Source organism: Lolium rigidum, chromosome 4 (genome assembly GCF_022539505.1).
Source record: "Lolium rigidum isolate FL_2022 chromosome 4, APGP_CSIRO_Lrig_0.1, whole genome shotgun sequence".
In the NCBI taxonomy this organism is placed as follows: domain Eukaryota; kingdom Viridiplantae; phylum Streptophyta; class Magnoliopsida; order Poales; family Poaceae; genus Lolium; species Lolium rigidum.
The window spans coordinates 182,671,969-182,689,604 of NC_061511.1; the positions used below are offsets into that span (position 1 = coordinate 182,671,969).

Consider the following 17,636-nt stretch of genomic DNA (forward strand, 5'->3'; position numbering starts at 1 on the left):
ACTTTAACAATTTCCAAACAGTTTGATACCGTAGAGCATTGAACTTTGGTGGAAAACCGAAGATCCATGAACGTGTGTGTGCTTTCGGTATCGAGCCGGGTGGTGGCTAATTTACCACCTATGGAGACCATAACAGTGAATGTATTTGAAGAGCTCGAACCGCTTGTACCAACATTTGCATCATCTGCGCAGTTTCAGGTTTTTCCAGCTGTGGAGTATCATTTTCCTCACTATCATCAATACTCTTGTTGAGTTGGTTCTGGTTCAGTCTCTCCTTCACCACTCATGAGATTGAGGGTCTTGTATTGCTGACAGTTAGTCTCTGGTTTGGCTACCAGCCTTTCAGGTTTATCCCCGTCTTTCTTGTTGGTGGAGTATCCTGAAATGGTTTTGGATGACTAAGCTGCTAAGGGGAGTAAGAGGTCTAGAAGTAATTGCTTGTATTCGTCGATCGACGAGTAGCTTGAGAATTAGCATTGACTACGAGTTCCATGTCACGAGCATTTTTTGGAGCAACATGTCACGAGCATTCTCTACGGCTTCATAGAGAGTAGCTAGTTTCAGTGGCTTGAGATAGTGTTTAATCTTAGAGCGCAGCCCATTTCTTCTGCACAGGAGTCTCATAGGGATTTAATTGCAAAAAGAAAGATACATGCTGGCTAAAGCATGCACAGCTGTCGATCTTCCAACGTGCGCTCCGGATCTTCATAACCGTAACAGAGCTTAACACGCTGAGGAACGAGGCGGTAACTGAATCTTCAACACCCATATGACTGAATCTAGTCCAAGCGTGTCAGGTTGCTTTTTTCGTGACATGACCAGCAATATGATCTTCACAGCTGGATCTTGTCACGGGATGATTACTACAGTATGCTAGCTTTGTTTTTCGATAAATGATGCTTTATTACTTTTGAAAAGCAATTACATTCAGTCTCTGCATAACTAGAATGCACACAGCCGTTTAAGTATCTCAAGTCAAAAGATGTAAAAAACCTAAGCGAAATACATATCGCAACGATGAATCATATAACGCCTAAGGGGTGGGTGGGGCTTCAATCCGTAGACTATGCTGCCACCCATGTAGGGAAAAAGTATCCCTTACCGTAGCCTCAAACCGTGTACAGTATGCTAGCTAGGTCCAAGATTATTTGGATGCTACAACAGTTGCGCATGCACCTAGGTACTGAACACATTTTCGTTGTAATTACTATACGCTCTACGCTCTATGCTCGATGTTATACGGCGCAGCCGCCGCTGCCATTTTTGTGCACAGAGGACAGCTCGAACTCTCTTCGTGGTCACCGTCCTCCGCGAGCTCCAATGGCTTCATGGTGTAGAAACGGAAGCATATGAGGTAGTAGGCAAGGTTAAGCAGCATGAGGCAGGTGACAAGCCAGTAGTAGGCGTCCAACCTGCCCCTGTTGATATTGTCCTGGAGCCAGTCGCTGCTGCCCCGCGTGGCGCTCTGCACCACCGTGACGAGCGCCGTGCCCATGTAGCTGCCGAGGGAGGAGGAGAGCCAGAAGAGCGCGGCGGCGGTGCTGCGCATGCTCTCCGGCGCTTGGTCGTAGAGGAACTCCATCTGCGCAACCGTCGAGAACCCCTCCGCTAGGCCGTGGATGGCGTACTGCGGCACCAGCCAGAACACGCTCATCGGCACCACGGTTGTCGGCGTGTCCAGAAGCCCGTGCTCGGCTGCGGAGCGGCGGCGCTTGGCCTCCACGAGCGCCGCCGAGGCGACGCCGAGGATGGAGATGGCGAGGCCGGCGGCCATGCGCTGGAAGTAGGTGATCCCGGACGGGAGGCCCGTGAAGCGCCGCGCGATGGGCACGAAGGCGCGGTCGTAGACGGCCAGGGTGGCGAGCATCACAAGCGTGGTGAAGATGAACATGGTCGCCGGCGGGATCTGGAAATGCTGGGTGACGTGGCGGTCCATGGTGCGCGCCTGGACGATGGCGAAGCTGTTGTTGTGTGAGCCCGCGGTGGCGAGCAGGATGCTGGCGGACCAGATGGGCAGCATGCGGACGAGGGACTTGAGCTCCTCCACGCGGTGCACCGTCGATAGCCGCCACAGGTTCAGCTTGCTGGAGCCCGCGGTGTCCGCCGGCGTCACGATCGCCGCCCGGTCAAAGAACCTGAACAAAATTCGCACGGGGACATGCACCTAGCTATCAGGTGAAAATTCGCAGGCCAACGTGCGCATCCCGAGTTCCCGACGTACGCAGTACGCTACTAGAAATATGTGCCGGTGTGAGTGTGAACTGTGACGCGCACAGATGAATCTAGACACTCTACTTTCTATTTGAATTCCTTCCTTGGGTTTACTATCTGGATTTCTTCCTTTCTGCGCCGATAATGTAGGCGACGCGCCTAACACGCCGGCTCCGAGCAACACTATGCTACGGCACTTAAGTGAGGACAAATTGAGCACTTACGTGAGCTGGTTGGTGTGCAGGAGCCTGCCGTTGGTGGAGATCAGCGCGTCGAGGTCCTTGTCCTGGTACAGCATGCCGGGGTCCTCCGGCACCGTGGCGGCCCGCTTCTTGTACGCGGCGGCGACAACCTGCGCCAGACGCGTGAACGGGCTGCCACCGGGCTTGAGCCGGACGTAGAGCGGGTACCCGATCACGAACACCAGGATGGAGACGAACATGGCGATGGCCGGAATCCCGAACCCCCACCCCCACCCCACGTTCTCCTGGATGTACACCACCACCGTGAGGGCCAGCAGCACCGCGATCCCCATGGTGAAGAAGTAGAGGTTGAAGTACTGCCGCTGCCGCCCTGCTTCCGCCTCCGCGGCGCCCGCTTCAGCACGCTGCTCTTTGTGCTGGTCGAACTGGTCGGCGCCGAAGGACACGACGCACGGCCGGATCCCGCCGGAGCCGAGGGACGTGAGCAGCAGGGAGAAGTAGAGCACGGCGAACTGCAGTCCGTTGGCGCGGCGGCACGGTGTGGCGGGAGGGGAGCAGGGGCCGGGGCGGAGCGAGGGGACGAGCACGGACACGATGAGGCCTAGCATGCCGAGCTGGTAGAAGACGGAGCCGGCGATGATGGTCCAGAAGCGGCCGGCGAAGGAGTCGGCAGCGAGCGCGCCGAGGATGGGCGTGAGGCTGGAGGTGCCGTTGATGTTGGTGAGCGTGTTGGAGGCCTCCACCAGCGGCAGGTGCAGCTCCTGCGTCAGGTACGTGATCAGGTTCGCGTTGAAGCCTGCCGTCGCGAACATGTCGCAGACCTCGTTCACTGCAGCAGGGTCGACATACAGATACAGGTGATGAGAACTCTCCAGTCTCCAGTTACAATTACAACCAACCATCCTGGTCTGAGGATGAACTCAACAATGTTCGCTCGGTTTTCCCCGGATTATTCAGAACTAACCTAGAGTCCTAGACAGACTCGAGATGCTCATGCAAACAAACTGCAGTGCTGCACGGTGCTCACCTAGTATGAACGGCATGGTCCGGAAGCCACCCTGCTTCCTCTTCGTGCGGTCGCCACCCCTCTCCCTGTCCACCTCTGTGGTTGCCATGGCCAGAGATCGAGAGCTCAAGCCCCAGGGGCTGCTTGAAGCTCTAGATCGTTAGCAGGGAGAGCAAGCGAGGTGCAACTGTGGCCTTCACTCACATGCCCCTACATGTGATGCGACAATGCGAGGCATGGAGCCCGCGTATATACACTCCACCCGTCACTTTACAGCATTATCGGATCGGAGGGGAAAATGGATGGATGGCTAGGAAATTAAACGTGATTGTTGATTTTCTTTTTTAGTGCCGTTCCAATGATTGCATCTATATATCCAGGAAAAGGGGCTTTGGGTTTTCAGAAACTTTTAAATGCGAAGAGACACTTGGTCTGGCTTTATATATAAACCCACACAGGTAACAATAGCAAAGTTCGATGCAAGAGCAACACACGTCATAACAAGTTTGAGCTACCTAGGTTATACAACACCACACTGGAAGACGACCAAAACAGCAGAAGCACAACTCCAACACAACTAGACAAAGTTATGAGAAGGCTTGGAACTACTCTCGAACTCTCGTCCTTGCGTGAAGCCGTCTAACCTCTCCCACCTCGTCTAATAGCGTTGGAATTAAGGTTAATGATGACATTATGCATAATTTCCAAACAAGGAAAAGGTTGAGACAAGGTGATCCTTTTTCTCCGATTCTTTTCAACATTGTTGCTGATGTACTTGCCATCCTTATTGCGCGGGCAAAAGAACAGGGTCAAGTAGGGAGTCTCATTCCTCATTTGGTTGATGGTGGGGGGGGGGGGGTATCGATACTCCAATATGCCAACGATACAATCTTGTTTTTCGACCATGACATTGTAAAGGTCCGGCTTGAAAATTAATTTTCATAAAAGTGAGATCTTTTGTTTTGGGAAGGCAAAAGAAAAGGAACATGAATACAGACAATTTTTTGGTTGTAAGGCTGGTTCATTACCGATCAGATACCTCGGTATACGTGTACATTATCGGAAACTAAGAAATTCTGAATAGAACCCTATTGAGAGTCGTTTTGGGGCAAAACTTGGTAGTTTGTGTTATATTGTGATCCAAATTCATATACTAAAGGGAGGCTAACTTATGACGAGCGGAGCGAGGCCCGTCGCCGGGTAGGCTTGGGCTGAAGCGCAGCGGAGTCTGAAGTTCAATCTAGGGTTTTGCGACATGTCGTCCTTGAAGTTCGATCACTACTTTAAAGTCACAATTAAGTAGTGAGTTTGAGATGAAGGATCTTGGTGCTGCTAAGAAAATACTAGGTATGGAAATTACAAGAGACAGAAAATCTAGTGTGTTATTTCTTAGTCAGCAAAATTACATTTAAAAGGTTCTTCATCGTTTTAATATGCATGATACAAAGTCTGTTAGTACACCTATTGCTCCTCACTTTAAATTGTCAGCATTGCAATATCCTAGTACTGATGAAGATATTGAGTACATGTCACGAGTTCCATATTCTAGTGCTATTGGTTCCTTGATGCATGCCATGGTCTGTTCTCACCCTGATTTGTCATATGCTATGAGTATGGTCGGTCAATACATGTCTAATCCTGGTAAAGAACGTTGGAAAGCTGTTCAGTGGATTTTCAGGTACCTTCGTGGCACATCCAAAGCTTGCTTGAAATTTGGCAAGACCGGTGAGGGACTCGTAGGCTATGTGGATTCAGATTTAGCTGCCGATTTGGATAAGAGAAGATCCCTCACATGTTATGTGTTCACTGTTCGTGGATGTGCTGTGAGTTGGAAAGCAACGTTACAACCTGTTGTTGCCCAATCTACAACCGAAGCAGAATATATAGCAATTAATGAAGCTTGCAAAGAGTCTGTTTGGTTGAAAGGTTTGTATGCTGAGCTTTGTGGAGATGGTTCTTGCATTAACTTGTTTTCGACGAGTCAAAGTGCAATATACCTTACTAAAGATCAAATGTTCCATGAGAGGACAAAGCACATTGATATCAAGTACCATTATGTGCGCGACATTGTTGCTCAAGGTAAACTGGAGGTATGCAAGATAAGTACTCATGATAATCATGCTGATATGATGACAAAGCATGTTCCTGTTTCCAAGTTTGAGTTTTGCTCGAGCTTGGTTGGTATAACTATTTAGCCCAAGTGGATGTTGGTGCCAGGAAGTGTTTTTCTTTGTTGTTCAGGAGATTGTTGAAGTTCATGCTACAAGATGGAATTTGTCTCAAGGTGGAGTTTGTTATATTGTGATCTGAATTCATATACTAAAGGGAGGCCAACTTCTGACGAGCGGAGCGAGGCCCGTCGCCGGGTAGGCTTGGGCCGAAGTCGTAGCGGAGTTTGAAGTTAGCCCATACGTCGTGCCCTGCAAGGACGCCTGCGAACAGGGGTGCGGGGGGCGGCAGCCCCCAGCGGTACGGTACGGATCGTTTGCACCGCTTATATATACATCTTGTAAGCCGTCGGCTTGGGTTTATCAGATTATAAGATAACCCACGGTGTTTGTAAACACTCCCGGATATAGTGAAGTTATGCTGGCTAGCGCTCGTGGTTTTTCCCCCTTCTGCGTTGGAAGGGGTTTTCCACGTTAAATCTTGTGTCTCCGCTGCGTTTACCTTTATCGTTCTTCGTTATTTGCTTGTCGCTTTTATAACAAGTGGTATCAGAGCCCGTGTTTCAATCTAGGGTTTTGCGACATGTCTTCCTTGAAGTTCGATCTACCGCAGTTGGATTATACAACGAGATTTTCTCTGTGGCAAGTGAAGATGAGGGCGATCCTTACCCAATCTTCTGATCTGGATGAAGCTCTTGATGGATTTGGCAAGAAAGATGCCAAGACCTGGACCGACGATGAAAAGAGGAAAGACCGTAAGGCTTTTTCATTAATTCAGCTTCATCTATCCAACAATATCTTGCGAGGAAGTGTCTGGCTGAGAAATCCAGCAGCGGCTAGTGGTTGAAGCTGGAATCGATCTGCATGTCCAAAGATCTAACCGATGAAGATGCACGTGAGGATGAAGTTGTTCTCGCACAAGCTGCAAGAAGGTGCATCAATGATGAATCACCTATCGATCTTTAGAGAGATCGTTTCTGATTTGCTATCCATGGAGGTAAAGTATGATGATGAGAATCTCGCTCTTATACTGTTAGTCTTGTTGCCTAATTCTTTTGCAAATTTTCGAGACACCTTGTAGCCGTGATGAACTAACCCTTGCTGAAGTTTATGAGGCCCTCCAGCAGAGGCAAAAGATGAAATCTATGGTGCAGGCAGAGGGTTCGTCACCTAAGGCAGAAGCACTGCAGGTCCGAGGCAGGACCGAGAACAGAAACGACAACTACAACAACTACAACAGAGATAAGAGCAAGACCGACAGAGGTCGCTCAAAGTCCAAGGGTGACAAGGGATTAACTTATCAATGCCTATGGATTGTAGGCTAGGGTTTAGTTAGAAGTAGAGGGCAAGTAGATCTCGAAGGTTTCAGCCGAAAAGTACTCGACGAATATGAAAACTAGAGTTTGCAGACAATGATTCGATGATCTCCTCGTCCCTCGACTCCCCCTTTATATAAGAGGTGGAGCCGAGGGTTTCGTTTTGTACAAGTTACAGAGTCCGGGACGGTTTCTAACTCATCCCGCCATATTACAAATAACACTTCCTATTACAACTCTATCTTTTCCTTTAATACATCTTGGGCTTCCGAATCTTCTTATTCTTCGGGTAGTGGGCCTTCAATAAACCCCGGGTACTATATTCGGCAGGCCCATTTGGGATGCCTATGTCAGTAGCCCCCGAGATTTTGCTTGAATCATAGAGTCATGGAAAATCTCCACTGTTTATTTTTATTCGAAAGCTCTAACTTTTATACTTCTTCTCATAAAATTCTATATTGTACGGGGATATTGGTAGTTGGGGCTAGTTCATCCGACGGATCGGGTACTAGTTAACTGCTCTAGTGGCAATCCGCAAAACCTACTTCAAAATCACGTCCCTGGACATGATCTCGGGATACTGGTGTAAACTTCGACAGGTGCCGCTTAAGGTCTTACCATTCTGTCGAGTCCCAGTCAAATTTATCGAGTACCTAACGCGTCCGTTAGGATTTTTCTTCGTATCTGTTGATACGGATAAAAGTAGCAGAGCGCGGTCTTTGGCGATGCCACGCCCAGCAGAATAGATCTGGGGTCTTACCTTCGCGAATTTGCGGCATTCAGAAATTGATCGCAACTTTGGCGTTCTGAGAATATATTGTCGAGTGCTTTTCCGGCTGTTGGAATGGCACATTTTATCGAGTCAAATATGACTTATATTGCTCTCCCGATGGGAGTATATGTAGAGTTAATTATAACTCGAAATATACTCTCTTGTCTGTTCTATTTTTCCTTTGTTAATTTCATCGGGCACGCGAACAGCGTTCCCGATGGGAGTAGCCCCGAGGCTACGGCCAAGAACTTGTGCTTGGTTGTAGGCTCAACATTTTAATCCACCTTGTCACTATATTGTCATTACTTCTGGATATGAACTCTTTTCTCTTCTTCTTCTTCTCTCTCTTTTTTTATCTCTCGGGTGCGCGAACAGCGCTCCCGATGGGAGTAGCCCCCGAGGCTACAGCCAAGAACTTGTGCTTGGTTGTAGGCTCAACATTTTCTATATTGTCATACTCGAAATTTGACTTTTTGTCAAAGTAGCCCCCGAGCATTTGGGCAAAAACCTGTTTCTGTCCAAAGGCTCCCGAAATATTCAAATAACGTATCCTGTCGCCATTCTTCTTTTATTTTTCTTGTCGACATATTTTCCCTTGTCAAATTTTTTTTCAACTCTATCAATGGTCGAGATTTTTCTGCTTTGTGGGTCCATCGTTTTCCACCACGTTGACACGTCGTGCAAGTGGGGGACACACGTCCTCCGCTTTTTCTGGCGCACGTACGGTAACGCCTATCCCAGTAAAAATACTTTTTTGCCCTTGTATCTAGAAGATCTATTCTCACCACACGATTTCCTCATCCAACGGCACACCGCTTCACCCAATTCTTATATAAACCTGTCTTCAACCTCCGTTCATCCCCTCGCTTGCGCCGCTCACCTGTTCCTCTTCGCAAAACTTCTCCTGCGCCCAACTCTCTCTGAGTTTCCGCACTCGCATACATTGCTCTGCCCATTGCCGTTGATGCCACCGCGCGCGCGCTGACTCGCCACGAGCACTCCGGAATCCAAGATGGCCGCCGAGGATCTTGAGTGGGAGAGATCGAAAATCTCCAACCAAGATACCAACATGCTTGAAGAGGCTCGGCCTTATGAAGAAGGAGGATGCCATCCGCTTTCCTAGCGAAGAAAGCTACCCCAATCCTCCAATGGAGTACCGGGTTAGTTTTGTTGACCATCTAATCCGCGGCCTTTCGCCTCCAATCCATGATTTCCTCCGCGGCCTTCTTTTCGTTTATGGGATTCAGCTGCACCGAGCTGACCCCAATTCCATCCTTCATATTTCTATTTTTATCACTCTTTGCGAATGCTTCCTTGGAGTCGCTCCCAATTGGGCTCTTTGGAAGCGCATTTTACGCCTTCGCCGCAATGGCTCCCACAACGTTACTTATAACATCGGTGGCGTTGTTATACGTGTTCGCACCGATGTCGACTATTTCGATGTCAAGTTTCCTGATTCTGTCCAAGGATGGCGCAAAAAGTGGCTCTACATTCACGAAGAAAGCGCCAACTCCGTTGAGCACAACATAGTTCCTTTCGACGGAAATGCCAAAATTCATCGTATTCGTCAGCTTCTGAGGAAGAGAAAAAGGCGACAGAGGCACTCATGTCTCGTATTCGTCAGCTTCAAAACACTCGAGGCAAGGAGCTGTCTGGTGTTCAAATCACTGCCTACTTCCTTAAGATTAGAGTGCAGCCTCTTCGAGGCTCGCAAAAATCCCCTTTGGACGTACTACGGTGAAAATGATGCCAACAGAATCTCCGGTGATCTTTCCACCAAGGACTTCGAGAAGTTGCTTCGAAGACTTTCTCGCCTGGGCAAAGACCCAATTCCTTCTTCAAGTCGCGTGGAACCTTACAGCTCCACCAATCCACTCCCCAAGGTACTTTGTCTTCCCGAGTTTTTTATCCTGTTCCGCACTTTCTCTTCATCTCATTGTATTGTCAACTCTTCATTTTTCCTTTTGTCATTATTATTTTTTACGGAACCATCCTACTATGACTTCCCTTCCTCCTCTTCCTGAGGGTGGAGAAGTCGAAGAAATGGCCATCGTTGCCGAAGACACTCAAGGCTCTTCTGTTCCTGAAAGTGAAGTCGCGGGTTCTCACAAATCTACGGCTTCTCATGAAAAAGAAGCTGAGTCTGAAGCCAGTGAGTCGACGCAATCCCTTCCTCCTGCTGTTTCTCCAAAGAACAATAGGAAAAGGAAAAATGCCGAGGATTACGGCACTTCTAGGGCTGAAGAAGTTGTTCCTTCTCATCCGAAGGCAGCTTATGATCCTTATGTTGAATCCCTCATCAGCTCGTAAGTCGACTTTTATCTCTCCCCCTTTTTTTTGTACTCGAAATATTTATCTTGCCTTGCTTTTTATACTGTCGATTTTTTGTTCAATAGTGATGAGGAAGAAGAAGTACCAGTTACTGACGTGGCTCCTCGGACAAGCACGTCACGTACTGTACTTGTTTCAGACACGCTAGTTGAAGGAGATGAAACGTCGCCTCCTCAACAAAACGTCGTCACCACTACTCCACCATCAAGCCCCCTTGCTCCTTCACCAAAAAGGGCAAGGGTTGAAAAGATTGTTGAACCTGCCCCTCAATTGGGCAGTTCGTCGACTCTGCTCTTTGATGATGTAAGCTTGTCGACATCTATATTTTCTTTATTTTTATCTCTTCGCATCTTCACTCTCTTTTTCATGCCGATGTTTCAACTCTGCTCTTTTGATGTTTGAACAGCCAATGATCAAAGAGCTTCTTCGCATCGGATCCCAATTTATTGGGTACCGTGAATATGCCGCCAGAGCCGAAGGTAACGACTTTTGTACTTGCTATTTTTCCTTGACTTTTTATTCCTGTTGCTTGTCGCTATTTTTTGATCTTTCTTCTATCTTTTTTCATATCTCGACAGAGAAACTTGCAGAGGCCAACGAACGTGCCAACGCCCTTGCTCAAAAACTTGAGCAAAGTGAGGCGGCTCGCAAGAAAGCCGACCTTGCTGCTAGCAAAGCCAAGGCCGAAGCTGACGAAGCTAAGGCAAAACTCGCTGGTGTCGAGGAATTGCAGAAGAAACTTGAGGATGCTATAACTGCCTTAGATGAGCACAAGGCTGCGCAAGCTTCTCGTGAAGAAGGAATCCTCAAGCGCCTGAAAACTCAGAATCGCCGTACTTTCAGTAAGTTTGCTGATCTCTTTTGTTTTTATGGGGATCGTTGTTTTCTTGTCTTTTCACTAATGCTTTGTTTCCTTGACAGCCCAAACAAACCAGGATTTTAATCTGACGAATCCTGTCAATGACCCTGTCCTTGACGCACTTTCCTATCTGGAGCTTCATGGGTCCGAGATTCGCGAAGGTGTGTCGAATGCTAACGCAGTGTTGTCTGCATTGTTCCCCTACTTCTTCCCGAAGAAAGAGGAGCCTGCAACTTTCCTCGACCTTGCCAAGATGTTCAATACACCGGAGGATCTTGGACTGAAAGTGCGCCAAGAAAATATGAAGGTTGCTGTTGAAAACACTGTCGCGTTGGTTGCTGACAGTGGACAGGCTATTGACTGGATGAAAGTTGGCGACACCGAGCAGATTGAGCAATCAAGATGGCGATCGCTGATGAAGGCAGCCAAGCCCAACACGAAGAAGATCTTGGCCTATCTTGGGATTAAACCAGCGTCGACTCCTAGTTCGTCAAGGCCGGAGGTCTAGTTGCATGCCTCTGTTTTTCTTTTTGCTTCTTTTGCTCTTGTCGCCGAAGTAGTCATTTGGCGACACGTATTTCCTTAGCTCCACTGTAATGCCCTTGTAATTATTCCCAAGAGATTAATGAAGAACTCTATCTTTGCCTGTTATTTGATGTTGTCCTGTTTAAATTTCAGTTGATATTTGATAACTATACTCCAACTTCCACTCCTTCCAATGTTTCGCCTTCTTCCGCGCGAAGAGAACTGCTATGCGATGCTGCACTGTCGATGATACCTTGTCGCAAGAATTGGATGAGCTTCGACAACAACTTCGATATGCGAAGAAGCAAACACTTGTGATGATGGAGCAATCTCGTAAGTCATCTGAAGCCGAAAAAGTTGCCCTTCAGCAAACTCGCGAGGCTGTGGCTGCTAAAGAGATTGCTGCTTCCGAGGCTGAAAAGGCGGTCACTCGAGAAAATTTCATGCTCGAATTAATGAATGAAGCCAGTGCCGGATATGTCGGGTATGTTTGTCTCATCCTGTAATATCTTTCATCTTCATGCTATTGTCTCTTAGAGGTTTTCCTTTCGTTGTTTTGATAGGTGCCTTTATTGATCTTTGCTGCTGAGGAAGAGAGGGTAAACGCTAGGACAAACCTCCTTGTTAATCTTTCCTTGGACCATGGTTCTTTGTTTTGGGCTACTCCAGAGAGGACCCGCCAAATTACCAGATTTCAAGATCGCACCTCTCAAACCCGTGATTTCCTTCACTTCTGTACCAAATCCTTATCCATGGTTTACAATTCCATGTTTCCTCGGAATGTCCAACCAAAAACTCTTCCTGAATTGATGGAAAGGTTCAAGGATGCTCGCAGTATCCATGACTTTGTCAAAGCACAAGCGGTAGCTGGTGCCGGATTTGCTCTTATCATGCTCCGGATCTGCCACTCGAAGCTTGACCTTACCCGGGTTGTCGAGAAGGTTCACCAAAAGGTAAAACGTCGGAGAGTTGGTGTTGACGGGATTAACACGAAGGTTACGCTCGTAGCCGAAGAAATGATTGAGGACACGCTTCGGATGGATGCCGACTTTTTGCCGATGGCCATTATGCCGATTTTCTTGGTGCTGCTCCTGAGGAGGACGAGTTACTCTTGATGACATACTGAATCAAGACTAGTTATTTTCTTCTTGTAGATATTTCTTCTTTGTAATCCATGACTATATTGTAAAGCAACCATTATATTTCTATGTCTGTCTAGCCCCGAGTGTTTCGGTGACTCTTTACTATATTTGTATATTTGCGAGGTTGTGAACCAAGGCATTTATATATTTGAGGCAAATATGAGCCCCAGAGCTTTTATTGAGTACTATTTTGTATTTTTATTGACTCACGAGGTATTTGAATACCAAGGTAAGGTTTTTCTTTTGTCGATGAACTATATTGGAATTCGTCGGAGCAGTGACTTTGGTCATGTTGATAAAGAAGAACGGTGATATAGCCACTATCTTTATTATATTGCAGCACCGCGAGCCCGCCTCATTAAAAACCTTCTCCGGCCCCACTCGGTGCCCCGAAAAAGGAAAAGAGTGCGTCTGAAAACTCGCGGGCGTTTCAGTACATTGAAGTTTTACAAGGACTATATTTCGACTCTAGGCGTAGAACCGCCTAAGTTGCGCCACGTTCCAGGGGTTTGGCTCCTCCACCCCTGTCTTCTTGTCCTTTATCCTGTATGCTCCTCCTCCAATTACTTCCGTGACGATGTAAGGGCCAAGCCATGGTGACTCGAGTTTTTCATGACTTTTTGCGTGAGCCGAAGAACTAGGTCGCCCACCTGAAAAGATCTTGGCCGCAAACGTCGACTGTGGTAATTCTTCAAGTCCTGTTGATATTTGGTTACCCGAGATAGTACTTCGTCTCGAGCTTCGTCGAGTGCATCTACATCGTCTTCCAATGCTGTTTTTGACGCTTCTTCATCATATGCTGTGACTCTAGGGGAGTCGTGCTCTATTTCTATTGGAAGTACCGCTTCCGCGCCATGGACTAGAAAAAACGGGGTTTCTTGTGTCGCCGTATTTGGTGTTGTTCGGATGCTCCACGAGCACACTTGGTAGTTCTTCGGGCCGGGTGTGTCGAGCTTTTCTAAAGGTCCCAACGAGACGTTTCTTGATGCCATTGCGAGATGATGCCATTGGCTTTCTCGACTTGCCCATTGGTTTGAGGATGTGCAAGCGACGCAAAGTTCAGCTTGATACCCACCTCTTTGCAATAGTCTTTGAATTCATTGGATGTGAAATTGCTGCCGTTGTACGTGACGATACTTGTGGGGCACTCCAAATCTGAAGACGAGGCCTTTTATGAATTTTACTTGCGGATGCTCCGTCCGGTGAATTTATCGGCTTCGCTTCTATCCACTTTGTAAATTTGTCGACGGCTACTAGCATGTATTCCTTTCCTCCTGGCCACGATTTGTGTAACTTGCCCACCATATCGAGTCCCCATTGTGCAAAGGGCCACGACAAAGGTATTGGTGCTAGCTCTTGCTGCTGGAGAGTGAGGTTTTGCGGCAAACCTTTGACACGCGTCGCAAGTTCGTACTATGTCCTTAGCGTCCTCAATTGCTTGTTAACCAGGTAGAATCCTGCCCGAAAAACCTTGGCTGCGATAGCTCGACTACTTGCGTGGTGGCCACATATTCCTTCGTGTACATCCTTCAGAATTATTCTTCCTTCTTCAGGTGTGACGCACCTTTGCAAGACGCCTGAAATACTTCTCTTATATAATTCTCCCTTAACCACTGTGAAATCATTGTTAGATGCGTTAGGGAACGTCATCCGAAGGATGTACTTCAACTTGTCGCCTTCAGGTGATATGAGTACTACTCCTGCGCCAGCCCCTTCTAGTCTCTTGGACCCATCAAAGTTCATAGTCCAGGTTCTCGACAAATCTGGAGGTCCCGCATTTTGCAACTCCATCCACTCTGCGATGAAGTCCGGCGGTATTTGCGACTTTATTGCTTTTCTTTTTCGTACGTGATGTCCCGAGGGGAAAGTTCTATTCCCCAAAGGGAGACACGACCCGTAGCTTCTGGATTGTTCAGTATATTTGACAAGGGAGCTTCGTTGACCACTATGATCGGGTGTGCCGAAAAATAGTGGCGCAATTTTCGTGCTGTCGTGAACACTCCATATGCTAGTTTTTGGTACTGAGGGTACCTTTGTTTTGAGGGCAACAAGACTTCGCTCACGAAGTATACGCGGCCGCTGCACTCCATGGATTTTCCCTTCTTCTTCTCTTTCGAGAACTAACACCGTGCTAACCACTTGGGGTGTGGGCTGCAATATACAACGGGAGAGGTTCCTTTTCCTTTGGAGCCACCGGGATTGGTGGTGTCGAGATTTTTCGCTTCAGATCCTCGAAAGCTCTATCGGCCTCTTCGTTCCACTTGAATTTATCTCCTTGTTTTATCGGCGCATAAAATGGTAACGCTTTTCTCCTAACTCGGCGACGAATCTGCTCAAAGCTGCGACTCGCCCAGTTAGCTGCTGTATTTCTTTCAACTTCGTTGGCTTTCTCATTGTTACTATGGCTTGTATTTTGTCGGGATTTGCTTCAATCCCTCTTGCTGAAACTAGAAACCCCAGAAGTTCTCCTGCTGGGACGCCAAAAGAACACTTCGTCGGGTTCAGCTTGAGACAGAATTTGTCGAAGTTGTCAAAAGTTTCTTTGAGATCCTCGATTAGCGTTGTCCCCTTTTTTGACGTTATGACGACATCATCAATGTATACTTGCACGTTTTTCCCGATCTGTGTTGCTAAACACTTCTGCATCATCCTCTGATATGTTGCTCCCGCATTTTTTAGACCGAAGGGCATTGTCTTGTAGCAAAACACGCCGTAAGGTGTAATAAACGCTGTTTTGGCTTCATCATCTTCTTTTAATCTGATCTGGTTATAACCGAGTATGCATCCAAAAAGGAAAGACGTTCACAACCTGCCGTGGAGTCGATGATTTGATCGATCCTTGGGAGGGGAAAGTGATCCTTAGGGCAATGTTTGTTGAGACACGTAAAGTCGACGCACATGCGAAGGACTGTCGTGTTTTTCTTCGGCACCATCACCTGGGTTAGCTACCCATGTGGCTTCGTAGATATCTCTCCGATAAAACCAGCTTCCTCTAGTCGATTTATTTCGATAGCATGGCTTTGCGGTTTGGTTCCGAAAAACGCCGCAAAGGTTGTCCGATTGGTTTCGTTGTTGGATCCAAATTTAGGTGGTGCTCGGCAAGTTCCACGGGTACTCCTGGCATGTCAGCTGGACACCATGCGAAGATTTTCCAGTTCTCACGGAGGAACTCGACGAGCGCGCTTTCCTATGCGATATCCATGTTGTTTGCAATGGATGTCGTCTTTTTGGATCCGTCGGGTGAATCTGCACCTCCTTAGAATTTTTCTCTCGTGTTGAAAGTTGATTCTTTGTTTGGCCTTCCAACGTACGGCGGTACGTCGTAATCAGTCATGCTTTTCGACGCCAAGTATTCAGCTTGCATCCCGAAGGTTTCTGATAACCGATGGAAATCCTTGTCGCACTTATCAGCTAAGGCAAAACTCCCTTTGACCGTGATTGGTCCCTTGGGTCCGGGCAATCTCCATAACAGGTATGTATAGTGTGGTACTGCCATAAATCTAGCGTATGCTGGTCATCCCAACAAAGCGTGGTACTGCGATGGGAAATCCACGACTTCAAACTCCGAGTTTCTCGATTCTATAATTTTCTCGGGTTCCAAACTGAACGTCAAGGTTGATCTTCCCCAATGGGTAACTTGGTTTCTCTGGTGTGATGCCGTGGAACCTTGTGTCCGTTGGCTTCAGGTTTGCTAAGGATATGTTCATCTTCCTCAATGTATCTGCATACATAAGGTTTAAGCTGCTGCCACCATCTATGAATACTCGAGAAACGTCAAATCCTGCGATAACTGCTGGCAGAATAAGTGCTGACTGCCCTGGTCGAGGAACTTGTTGCGGGTGGTCTGCTATGGCGAAGCCGATGTCTTGCCCTGACCAATTGAGGTACTCAACTGTTGGTGGAGGCATTTTCTCTGCCATGAACACCTGTCGCGAGATTACTTTTTGAGCTCTATTGGACGGCCTTCCCTTCGAATCATCGACACTTGCTCCGTTGGAATTAGGATCAACATAGGGTGGTGGTGCGGAGTGCTGCCGCTATTCGAGCTGGTGTCGATTGTCCTCTGTAATCGCGGGAGGTGGCGGTAGGTGAACTTCGCTCCTGGGCTCCCGAGGATTTCTCTGTGCTGCTCGAGCGTGAGCATTTTTCTGCGCATCTGAACATTGCCTGAAAATTTCGACAGTCTTTCTGCAGGTGCCCTGACTGTCTTTTCCCATTGCTGTCGAGGAAGAAGTGCATCTGGCACGGTCCGTTCAGCATTTCTTCGGGGGACACGAAAGGTCTTGGAAACCTCGGCCCGCTATTTTGTCTATTGCGGGAGTCGTCTCTGTTGTCGCTTCTCTGCTCATTACTTCTCTGATAATCATCTCTATTATTTCCTCCTGCGCCGGCTCGGAATCCAGCCGAAATTTGCCCTGGAGCGTCGTAGTTCCGATGCGCCGAGGAAATCGTCGCCTCGATTGATAATTTCGACCACGGTCCTCCTCGGGCGACCTGTGTCGTTTATTGTGGACAGCGTCTTCTCCGTCTCGCCCATCTATTTGCTATCTCCATCAACGCGGATACTGTTTTTGGATTGGTCCTTCCCAAATCCTCGACAAAATCTCCACGCCTAATTCCTGCGACAAACGCATCTATTGCTCTCTCGTCGGATATATTTTCTCGCCGAGTTTTTTATGATGTTCCACCTTTGGATATATTTTCTCATTGACTCATCCGGCTTTTGTCGACATGCCCTCAGCTCTTCTAACGACGCAGGTTTTTTGCACGTGGACCTGAAGTTCTTGACGAATACGTCCTCGAAACTTTCCCAGCTGTCGATGGATCCTGGCGAAGTTTTTTGATCCAAGATCGTGCGGCTCCACTTAAGTGCACCTGAATACTTTGCATGGCTGTTGCTCTAGTTCCTCCGGTTAGCTTCACCGTCTCGAGGTAATCAATTAGCCAATCCTCCGGATCTTGCAGGCCGTCGAACTTTTTGAAGTGATCGGGTAACTTGAATCCTGAGGGGACTCGAGTTTTTCGGACTCTTCTCGTGAAGCACGGTAGACCGCACATATCCTCGTCATTAAGCTCCGGGGACTGCCGATGATCTCTTCCGCT

The 17,636-nt window shown here is 47.8% G+C and overlaps 1 pseudogene; it reads right to left on the bottom strand.

The window, feature by feature from the left end:
- Positions 1-1,235: 1,235 nt before the first annotated feature.
- LOC124649228 lies at positions 1,236-3,623 on the bottom strand (annotated as a pseudogene).
- Positions 3,624-17,636: the final 14,013 nt, after the last annotated feature.